Source organism: Ursus maritimus, unplaced genomic scaffold, assembly GCF_017311325.1.
Source record: "Ursus maritimus isolate PB19 unplaced genomic scaffold, ASM1731132v1 scaffold_32, whole genome shotgun sequence".
NCBI classification, from domain to species: domain Eukaryota; kingdom Metazoa; phylum Chordata; class Mammalia; order Carnivora; family Ursidae; genus Ursus; species Ursus maritimus.
In genome coordinates this window covers 23,407,985-23,419,875 of record NW_024425786.1, presented here as the reverse complement: position 1 = coordinate 23,419,875, position 11,891 = coordinate 23,407,985, and the positions used below count along the sequence as shown (strand labels likewise).

General features: G+C 50.7%; 1 long non-coding RNA gene across 1 annotated transcript; it reads right to left on the bottom strand.

Annotated features, from left to right (window-relative positions):
- Window positions 1-1,222: 1,222 nt before the first annotated feature.
- Window positions 1,223-11,653, bottom strand: LOC103666461. The gene is made up of 5 exons (XR_569508.2): window positions 11,516-11,653; window positions 8,877-9,089; window positions 8,176-8,352; window positions 7,221-7,320; window positions 1,223-1,954 (listed from the first exon to the last, which is right to left on the bottom strand). It is a non-coding gene; the product is annotated as an uncharacterized LOC103666461 (long non-coding RNA).
- Between the last annotated feature and the right edge of the window lie 238 nt (window positions 11,654-11,891).

The following is an 11,891-nucleotide window of genomic DNA, read 5'->3' as shown; positions in this document are numbered from 1 at the left end:
GCAACCCCTCCCCCCCCACACACATTGTACAGATAGAAAAACTGAGGCCAGAAGAGAATAGAGCCACCCAGGCCACACAGCAAATCAGCAGCAGAGTCAGAACGGAGACCCAGCCTGGGCTCTATTCTCGCCACCCATCGCCTGTCACCTCTGTGTGTCCCTTCTTCGGTCACTGTAGGAGGGGCCTCCAGGCCCAGCAGACCCAGCAGGTGAGGCCCCAGAGTGCCCTCCTGCCTGTGCAGGTCACATATGGGATCCAGGAGGCCATGCAGGCACTAGAAAGAGCGTGCAGCTGGGAGGCAGGACCTAGGTTCTAATCCCAGCTCTGTCAGGACAACTCTGGACAGCCCCCTGTCCCCCTCCGGCCTCAGCTTCTCCATCTGTAGCATGTGAACGATAGCAGCGGCTTTCACACCGTGCTTTGAAGCAGAATCCCCCAGCAGCGACAAGAGTCCCTGCCCTAGTCCTGCAGGGAAGGCAAGGAGATCTCCACCCACGCGGCCCCTTACCTGCCCTCCCCCGAGAAGCTTGCCAAACAAAGTCCCACCCAATCGAGGACCAGTGGAGAAGAGATCAGGCTTCAGCCCGGAACCAGGGCCCAATTCTGGCCACGCCACTGACCAGCGGCGTGGTCTCAGGCAAGGCTCTCCAGGCCTCAGTCTGCTCCTCTGTAAAATGGGGGTAACGATACCGCCCTCCTAGGGCTGTGTAAGATTAAATGATTCACTTGCAGTGCTTGCACATGATGAAGATATTAAAACTTGGAGCCGCAGTGGCTGTTATGACTAGTTACCCCAATGAGAATCACGCACGAGCCCACTGTCTTCACCATGAGTTCTAGCTGTTGTTCTGGACCCCAAAGCCAACGCATTCAGCAGCTGCTACCCTAAATTCCTCAGCCCATCTGTCTCCACAGCTGTTCCGGAACAGCTGGGCGTGCAGAGGTTGCTTGGAGGCCAGCCCCAGGCCGGGGCCCTGCGGAGGGGAAGCGCAAGGCTCCCTGTAATCAGGCCAGGCTGTGGAGCAGGGTCCGTTTCATCTGGACAACCAAGCCCCCAGCAGGCCATCATTAGCTCCCCCACCCCTGCCCTGCCCCAGGCCCCGACCTGGCTGCAGAAGCCCCAGAGAGAAGGCTGTACGTATTTAGCTGAAGCCTTTTATCCCCAGGGCCCTCCCCAGGGAGGGAGGGAAAGTCTGCCTGGAGCCAGGGCCCCCACCCCACCAGGCAGCGATCTTCCCTGCAGGAGGACAGAGACTCGGCATTGAGAATCCTACCATGTCCAAGCTGCAGGAAGCTCACCTCCCTCCCCTTGCACATACATACAACGGAACATGATTCAGTCTCTGAAAGGAAGGAAATTCGGCCCCATGTTCTAACATGGAAGAGCTGGGAGCACATTTTGCTACATGAAATCAGCGAGTCACCAAAGGACCAACTGTGTGATTCCACTTATATGAGGCCCTTCGAGTGGTCAAACTCACAGAGACAGAAGATAGAGGGGTGGTTGCCAGGGGCTGGGGGCAGAAGCGAATGGGCAATTATCAAAAACAAACAAAAGCCACATCTCCTGTCTCTTCTCGTTTAACTGATGGGGAAGCTGAGGCCCAGCCAGGGGAAGGGACCTACACGGTGGGTGTCAGCTGTGTTCCCGGCTCTCTGCTCCTTCCCAAGGAAGCCCCGCCCCCACAGCCTGCTCAGCCTGGGGGCTGCACTGCCTCCGAACCAGACTCCAAGCTTCCAGCTGGTTCCCTGGCACACCGACCCGCTTAATTTTATTCGTCTGTTTCCAAAATAACTTTTCTTCTTTACTCTGGGTTTCATGTCTCCCAATTCTAAAGTCATACCTGTTCCCCGAGAGCAGGGAGTCATCTGTCCGGTTTGCCCCGTGTGCTCTGGGGGGCACTGCTCAGGCGGAATACATGAATCTTAGGAAACTGGGGAAAAACCGGAACGCTTCAAAAAAATAAAAAGAAATCGCTGGTGAATTCCCACCCTCTACAAGCTTTCATGTATCTTATTCTAGGGGCGCCTGGCTGGCTCAGTCAGCGGAATATGCAACTCTTGATCCCCGGGTCGTGAGTTTGAGCCCCACATTGGGCGTAGAGATGATTTAAAAATATACATTTATCTGGGGCGCCTGGTTGGTGCAGTCGGTTGAGCGTCCGACTCTTGATTTCAAGTCAGGTCATGACCTCAGGGTCATGGGATCGAGCCCCATATCAGGCTCCTTGCTCAGTGCAGAGTCGGCTTGAGATTCTCTCTCCCTTTCCCTCTGTCTTTTGCCCCAACCCCAACTCACGCTCTCACTCTAAAAAAAAATAAAAGTTACAAAAATATATGCATATCTTATTCTGATCTATTTTAATGCTTAGACACTTTTTGAAAACCATCTGTGTTCACACTATATAAACAGCTTGCGTCCTGCCTTTCATATGTTACAGTCCACAGTGCGCACTTCTTGCCATCAAAACCACTTCTGAACAGCACGAAGCATGGCTCATCGGTGTGCGTCAGCCACTCAGAAGTCACCTTCGTGGCAAGGCTCCTGGGACCCCTGAGGCTACATGAGCTCTCCAACCACATCACTGTATTTTCCTCAGGGCGTTGTCATATATGAAATTCTCCTTTCCCTCATCTGTTCACTAGCGTATGTGGGCCTGCCTGTTACACTGTCCCTGGGGCAGGTTAAGCTCCAGGACACGAGGAACTAAGACACCCTAGTACCTGGCACGCGGGTCCCCTCAACAGACATCGATGGAGTGGGGGCCAGGCATAGTCCTGGGCCCTGAGAGTACACTGATACTGAAACGGACAAAACCCCTTGCCCTGATAGAGCTTACATTCTACTGGGGAAGGAATGAATGAATGAGCAAAATAACGAACAAATGATTGAATTCAACTACCTCCTGTTGTTGGACATTTAGGTCAGTGCCCCTGAAACTTTTCCCTGCGGCACCTTTAATGGGCTACAAGCAGGAAATGCCTTTAAATTCTCCTATTTTATCATTAAAATCAATGTAAAGCTTGCATTCTCATCAGGGTGACCACCTCATCCTGTTTTGCCAGGGACTTTTCTGGGGTTAAGCCCTGAAAGTCTGTGTCCCAGGAAAACCTTCAGCGTTGGGCAGACCGGGATAGTTGGTCACCCTTGTTCTATACCACCCTGTACCCATGATTTTTTAAAAAACAGCTTTATTGAAATACATACCATGTACCATACAAATCTACCTATTTTAAAAGGTACAACCCAGAGGTTTTCAGTACATTCACCAAGTGGTGCAATCACACCACCATCTCATTCCAGAACCTTTCAACACCCCAAAAAGAAACCTCAAACCCATGAGCAGCAGCTCCCATTCCCCACCCCCACACCCCGGGCCACCACGAAGCTACTTTACGTCTCTACGGACGTGCCTTCTCTGGACATTCCGTATCATGGGGCCATACACAGCGTGTGGCCTTTCGTAACCGACTTCTTTCACTTAACATCGTACTTTCAAGGTTCACCCATGCTGCAGTCGGGGACGGCATTTCCCTCTCTTTTATCACCCAATAATATTCCATTATGTGGCTAGATCGCTTTATTTACTGGTACCCCAGCTGATGGATACTTACCTTGCTTCCACTTTTTGGCTCTTAAGAGTAACGCTGCCATGAAGGCTCGTGAGCAAGTTGTTGTGTGGACAGGGGTTTCTGGTTCTCTTGAGTTGCTGGATCACACGGTGACTCTAGTTAGCAATCGGGAAACTGCCAAACTGTCTTCCAAGGTTCTGCCCCCTGTTACGGTACTGCCTTATCGTGAGGCAGGCCAGCCTTGTCCAAACGTGCCACTGTCTGTATTTTTAATTTGTGACTCCTTTGTGGTGTGAAGTGCCATATTTGTTACAACATAAAAATGTCATTCGAAATTACTTATCATCAAATAAAATCAACCCCCTTTGAATATGCCCGATGTCAGTTATGTGGCTCAGAGGACCCCAAGACACCTCCCAGTACCTGCGAGGACCAGGGCACCAGCCTGACGTGTGTGAATTAAAGTCACTTCCCAAGTTTTGATATCAGAAACAATGCTTTTTTGAGGATAATAAGTACTTTCCTTAATGCCCAGCGCCCAGTTACCCCAGCCCCCCAGCCACCTCCCCTCCAGCTACCCTCAGTTTGTTTCCTAGAGTTAAGAATCTTTTATGGCGTGTCTTTCTCTCTAATTCCATCTTATTTTATTTTTCCCTCCTTTCCCCTATGATCCTCTGTTTTGTTTCTTAAATTCCACATACGAGTGAAATCATATGATAATTGACTTTCTCTGATTGACTTAGTTTGCTTAGCATAATACCCTCTAGTTCTATCCATGTCATTTGCAAATGGCAAGATTTCATTCTTTTTGATGGCTGAGTAATATTCCATTATACACACACACACACACACACACACACACACACACATACATCGTCTTTATCCATTCATCTGTTGATGGACATCTGGGCTCTTCCCATAGTTTGGCTATTGTGGACATTGCTGCTATAAATATTGGGGTGCAGGTGCCCCTTTGGATCACTACATTTGTATCTTTGAGGTAAATACCCAGTAGTGCAATTGCTGGGTCATAGGGAAGCTTTCTTTTTAACTTTTTGAGGAACCTCCATACTGTTTTCCAGAGTGGCTGCACCAGCTTGCATTCCCACCAACAGTGTAGGAGGGTTCCCCTTTCTCCGCACCCTCGCCAACATCCGTCGTTTCCTGACTTCCTTATTGTAGCCATTCTGACTGGTGTGAGGTGGTAGCTCATTGTGGTTTTGACTTGTATTTCCCCGGTGCCGAGTGATGTTGAACATTTTTTCATGTGTCTGTTGGCCATTTGTATGTTTTCTTCGGAGAAATGTCTGTTCTTATCTGCTGCCCATTTTTTCACTGGATTTTTTGTGTTTTGGGTGTTAAGTATGGTAAGTTCTTTATAGAGTTTGGATACTAGCCCTTGATCTGAGAAGACATTTGCAAACATCTTCTCCCGTTCTGTCGGCTGTCTTTCAGTTTTGTCGACTGTTTCCTTTGCTGTGCAGAAGCTCTTTATCTTGACGAAGTCCCAATAGTTCATTTTTGCCTTTGTTTCCCTTGCCTTTGGAGACGTGTCTAGCAAGAAGTTGCTGCGGCCGAGGTCGAAGGGGTTGCTGCCTGTGTTCTCCTCCAGGATTTTGATGGATTCACGTCTCACATTTAGGTCTTTCATCCATTTGGAGTCTAGTTTTGTGTATGGTGTAAGGAAATCGTCCAGTTTCATTCTTCTGCACGTGGTTGTCCAGTTATCCCAACACCGTTTGTTGAAGAGATTGTCTTTTTTCCATCAGATATTCTTTCCTGCTTTGTTGAAGATTAGTTGACCATTAGGGTCCATTTGTGGGTTCTCTATTCTGTTCCGTTGATCTATGTGTCTGTTTTGTGCCAGTACCACACTGTCTTAATGATTACAGCTTTGTAATAGAGCTTGAAGTCTGGGATTGTGAAGCCACTAAACTTGGTCTTCTTTTTCCACATTCCTTTGGCTCTTCAGGGTCTCTTCTGGTTCCATACAAAAAATTAGCTTTGTTTTAACTTGTTTCATTACTGGTGAAGTTGAACCTTCTTCATATGTATTATTTATATTTTTCATATGTTTATTATCTGTATTTCTTATTGAAAAGAAAAATCTGGGGCACCTGGGTGGTTCAGTCGGTTAAGCATCTGCCTTTGGCTCAGGTCATGATCCTGGGGTCCTGGGATTGAGTCCTGCATTGGGCTCCCTGCTCAGCAGGGAGTCTGCTTCTCCCTCTACCCTTCCCCCCTGCTCATGATCTCTCTCTCTCTCTCTCTCTCTCTCTCTCAATAATAAATAAAATCTTAAAAAAAAAAAAAGAAAAGAAGAATCTGGAAGTGCCTGGGTGACTCCGTTGGTTGAGCAGCTGACTCTTGGTTTTGGCTCAGCTCATGATCTCATGGGTCATGGGATGGAGCCCCAAGTCAGGCTCCACACAGAGTCCTTCACCCTCTCTCCTCCTGCTTTTGGCCCTTCGTGGGTATCACCTAGTCCTGAATGGCTCCCAGGCTCACTTGCCACCACACGTGTCTGGTGGAAGCTCTTGTTTGCAGGGCCAGCTCCACGGGCGCGCAACCTCTGCAGAAGGACCCTGTTGTCAGGAGCCACCCTGCAACTGATTTAATGCTCTGCAGTCACTAATTTTGAAATTTTTTTCTTTCTTAAGCTTTATTTATTTGAGAGAGAGGGAGAGCACAAGAAGGAGGGGCAGAGGGAGAGGGAGAGAGAATCTCAAGCTGACTCCTCGCTGTGCGCAGAGCCTGAGTCGGGGCTCGATCCCAGGACCCCGAGATCATGACCTGTGGTGAAACCAAGGGTCAGACACTTAACCGACTGCACCACCCAGGAGCCCCTGTTATGAAACTCTTTATAATTTTTTAACAAGGGATCTCGTATTTTTAAGATTTTTATTGAGGATTTTATTTAAGATTTATTTATGGATTTGAAAGTGGGGAGAGAGAGGCAGATGGGAAGGGAGAGAGAATCTCAAGCAGACTCCCCGCTGTGCGCAGAGCCTAAGTCGGGCTTGATCCCAGTACCCCAAGATCATGACCTGAGCTGAAATCAAGAGTCAGACGCTTAACCGACTGCGCCAGCCAGGCGCCCCAGGATCTCGCATTTTTATTTGTCACTGAGACCCGCCAACTCTATAGCTGGTCCCAATTGTTTGCCTTCTCCTTCCTGCACAGGATAATACACTCCTTTAAAAAAATATATTTATTTATTCAAGTAATCTCTACACCCAACGTGGGGCTCCAACTCCCGACCCCGAGATCAAGAGTCGTACATCTTCTGACTGAGCCAGCCAGGTGCCCCAAGATAATTACACTCCTTGACCTCAGGGTCTGTCCTACCCTCTCTGTGCCCCCAGTGCTTGGCAGAACCAGATGAATGAACGCCCAACATGTATGAATGAAATGAATGAATGAATAGATAGGAAGGAAGGGAGGCAGGGAGGGAGGAAGGGGAGAAAGGAAAAAGAAGGAATTCGTCTGTTACACCTTGTAGAATAAAGTAGGAGGCGTTTTCATGCAAACAGAAGTGGAAAGGGCATTCCAAGCATTCTAAGGGAACAGCATGAGCAAAGGCACTCATGGGTGAAAATTCCCCATGAGCAGAACCAGATGACCCAAGAAATGTGGTTTCACTGACCTCAGCTGAACCCCCAGGATTTAGGGGAAGTGGGAGAGGTGGAGGTGATACCTGCTGTCTGGCAGGAGCTGTTTCCCTGTCTGTAGGCAGAGAGAAAGCCCTGGAATCCAGAAGAGGGGGTGTTAATTAGAGCCCTCACAGGGGCCTCTCCGGTCACTGGGGGGTAGGAGAAATCAGTCCAGGAAGTTGAGGGAAGCCAATGGGACAGCTTGGCTCAGCGCCAGGCCTTCAAGGCTGGGCGATCTTCACGACTCCAATCAAAATACCTTTGCCACCACTGGGCCAGACCTCAGGTTCTCTGACTCACGGGTCAGCACCACCCGCCCAGCAGCCTATGAGCAAAAAAGCTTCTCTGGGCCTCAAGCCCCATGGTGGCCCCCTTCTCCTGGGAACTGGAGGTTACCAGTGTCCCCAAACCAATGAGAGTTTGAAAGAGGCCCCAGCAGTGAGTACCCAGCTGCCAGGCAGAGAGATAATGGGGTTTATGGGTCTAGGGCTTGGCCCTGCCTGGCTACAAACCCTCGAGGGGTTTATACTGCCAATCTGGGTCCCTCTAACTCCTCCCCAGCTCCCACCACCCTCTCTCCTTCATTCCCATCCTCCTGGCCACGGGGGCTTTCTTTCCAATGAGCTGGAGAAGTCACGCTCATTCTCGTTCCAGGGCCTTCGCACTTGCTGTTCCGTGCCTGCGATGCTTGTCCCCCAGATCTAGCACGGCGGCTCCTGGTCATCAGGCAGGTCTCAGCTCAAACACCACCGCCTCACCAGTGAACCTGTAAGCGCCCTCCCCAGCTGGACGCGTAAGCAGCCCCTCTCAGCCTCATGACCTTGTGAAGGTTTCGGACTGCCTGGGCCAGCCTCCTAGGCCTACTATCTCCAAGCTTGGGCAAGTTCCCAAACCTCTCTGTGCCTCTATTTCCCCACCTATGAAGTGGGGATACCTGGGGGAACTTACATCATTATGTTGTTGGAGGGAGTGAATGGGACGACACGGGGTCTGGCACATAGTAGGTCTCCATAAATAACAGCCACGAGGACCATCACCGTCAGGCCCTTCCAGCTCCCGTCGAGAGAAGGCACTGGGTCTGCTTGCCCGTAGCTGCAACCGCAGGGCCTGAACTGTGCATGGCACCTATAAAAGGCGCCCCAGAAACATGTACCGAGGTAACCCATCTGCGTCTTTCTCTCCTGGTATTTTGCCCTTTTCCGAAGCTACCCCTCTGGCTACAAGCAGGTGGTCTGTGAGGCAGGTGAGAGCCTCCCCCGCCCCCCAGGATGGAATGGGAGGAAGGATGGAGCGAGTGGTGAATCCGTGGCCCCACGGAGGGCAGCCAGAGTCCAGAGGGGGGACCTGCCAGAATGACCCCAAACCGCAGGGCGACCCCCAGCTAAGCAGAACGGTTCTCGTGTCCTCCAGGACAACCTGGAAATGCAGAGAGACGTCAGCCATTCAAAGCCAAAGGGACAACGATGTCACCCAGGTGACGTGTGTGGACCCAGGACTGGGAAACACAAGGGCCCACCCAGGCCTTAGCTCTATGTCAGTTCATCTCCCACCCCAGTTGAGACAAAACTCACTGAGGAAAAAGAAAGTTCGATTTGCTCCACCCTTGGGTGCTGGCCGCCCATCACGCCTGGTGCCCAGCAGAACGTTACCTGACTGTTGCTCCCTGCTGATGTCTCTGCGCCTCGGCTGCCGTCGGTAAGGTGGAGGTGGTTTTGCTCCCATCCCAGGACGCTAGCGCAGGCTTGAGTCGTGAGAAAAAGCTCCCGGGGACTTGCTGTGCCTCTCACTTACTCCTTCCAACAACTCTGAGGTAAGAGCTAATGTAATCCCTGTATGTTAACCAACTTGAATTTAAATAAAACCTGAAAAAAAACACAAAAAGAATGACTGTGATCTCTGCTTTACAGTTAAGGAAGCGGACGCACGAAGGCATGGGCGGCCTGGTCTGAGGTTGAGTCGCTGGTGTGACTGCCACCCACTGGGTCTAACCCCGGGCCCACCCCCTCCTCCCTGCAGACAAGGCAGAAACGCTGAGAACGCCCCTGTCGCCTAAACCACACACCTGGGCTGACAGGGGCGGGGGACGTCACCGGGCACAGCAGGGACGAGGCAGGGTGTGGCTCCGCACTGGTCAGCATGCCAGGGAGAGGTGCCAGGCTGCGCCAGCCAGGGCTGTGGCTCAGCCCAGCCTGGCCCAGGAGGGCCTTCGGAAGGCGGTAGACCCAGCCCCAGGCCACATTTGGCTATCCATCTGACCGACGTCAGGTGGCCCGGGTCAAGTGCCAGTTCTGTCTCTGGCTCTCAGGATGACCTTGGCAAGTCCCTCTCCTCCCAGGACCTCGGTTGTGCCGTCTGGCCCCAGTACAGATGAACCAGGGCTCCGGGCTCAGTGAGCAGACCGTGCTGTAGTGCCCCCTGGTGGACAAACTGGTGCATGCGCCGGTCAGCTCTAAAACCAGGACCCCCAGAATCGCCTCTTCACCCTGAGTGCATGTTGGGGACACCCTCAAGTTTCATTTCCAGGTCCCAAGAGGAGGAGGATGGTGCTGAGGAGATCTGGGGAGGCCCGGAGAATTCTCGGACGCTGGTTCTGCCCTCACTTGCCGTGTGAGTTTGTGCTCACCTTCCTGTCTCTAGGGCTGTTTCCCTGTCTCTAAGGAAATCCTGATCCGGGAGGAGTAAGATTTGGTTTCCATCCTTTGAATAAGCTGTGGGAGCTTAGGCAACTCCCTGCCCTTCTCTGGACCTTCTGATGGGACCAAAGGGCCTCAGGACCTCTCTGGCTCTGACATTCGGGGGTCCAAGTGGGAACTGTATTTAGGGAGATGAAGAGGAGGTGCAAGGGACCCCAAGGGAGCTTCCTTGAGGGAAGGACTGCGTCCAAATCATCTCCCTGGGCGAATAGGAGTCCACATGGCATTGAATATATTCAGGGTTTTTTAACTTGACATATTTATGGAGAAATTACTCAGTTTCAGACCCTGCACTAGACAGTCTACACAGTAACATACAACATCGACACAGTCCTTGCCCTTGAGGAAAATGTACAGCCTAGTCAAGGGTGCTGATTAGTAAGCAAACATTCACCTTCTTGTCTGAACAGGTAACAAGAGAAATACGGACAAGTCCTGGCCATAGCACTGTTGGGAGATGAGATGGCAGGGGAGGGGTGACATGAGTAGGGTTTTGAAGAATGGAGAAGAGTATAACAGGCACTGCGTTCTTTTATTTTTTTAAGATTCTATCTGTTTATTTGTCAGAGACAGAGAGTGAGAGCGCACAAGCGGGGGAGGGGGGCAGCAGAGGGAGAGGGAGAAGCAGACTCCCCACTAAGCAGTGAGCCCAATGCGGGGACTCGATTCCGGGACCCTGAGATCATGACCCGAGCCGAAGGCAGACACTTAACTGACAGCCACGCAGGCGTCCCATTGCTGCATTCTTTTAAAATTAAACAATCCCTCCTGCCATAGGGGCTTGTGCAAAGATACCGATCTTCGGGCTAGCCCTGCCTTTCCCTGGGGAAAGAGGGCCAGCGAGTTGTGATGGGGGCGAGAAAACCTAACCAATAAGCCGGGCTGTTCCTCTAGATGCCCGGGGTGAGAACAGGCAACCCTCGACCATGATGAGCTGTGTGAGTGTGAGACACAGGGTGGGGTGCGGAGATGGGCTGAGGCCAAGGGTCAGAGATGTTCACTGAGCAATTACTAATAAAAAAACGACAATCTCACATTTCAGTACGGAGGAATGAAAATGGCCACAATGGACCAGCCATGGGGATGGTATGTCCCGCCCTGAAATTTGCCCTTAAATCTCTTCCTTTCAAGTTTCTTCCTCTGCTCCAAGACACAAACCAGCTCAGACTTTTCCAGGGCAAATGGCTTCACCACGGTCCTTCCAGCCGTGGGGTCTCTCTTGTTGACAGCGTCCCATGGGATGCCTTAGGGTGGAGACATGTCCGCAGGCGCCAGAGCTGCCTTACCAGATCACAAGGGCCAGTTGCTGGAGGCTCAGGAATTTTGCTAATCGGTTTTTGGACAGTCATTGTTAAAATTTAAATTACCTACATTTACAATCAAATACATTAAAATAAAGATAATACTCAAAACTCTTTACTTCCTCGTGACTTTAGGACATTTTACCATTATCTAGTCTCCTGAGGTTGTCCACATCCGTGGTATGTAAGGGAAGCTTGACCGAACCTTGTGCTGCTTCCGCACGTCTCTTCCCAGCTCTGTGTTTAGTGATACCACATTGGTAACTTGAAATTGGCCGAGGCGGGAATACTTACCACCGGGGAACTGGAAACTCTACACATCAGGGCTTGTTTTGCTGTTTGGACTTTCTAGACGAAAGAAAGTGATGCACAAAATGTTACTAGCACAGACTGCACTGAAGGGCTGCCGCTCAAAGAGGTTTCAGCTCAATGAATACCTTCCTAGGAGAGTGAGATAAAAGTGAGACAGAGTGTCACAGTAGCTCGTGTATCAGGTTGAATAACAATAATTTATTGGGAAAAGAGTTAGTAGACTGAAATGCAAACCCACTGCAAATTTTGATTGAGTTGCAACCAGAGACGGACTAGAGATACAAGACTTTGGCAACAATTAACAAAAGCATTCTGTGAAATCAGTTGCCGATATGGAATGCACAGTCAAGAGTTCATG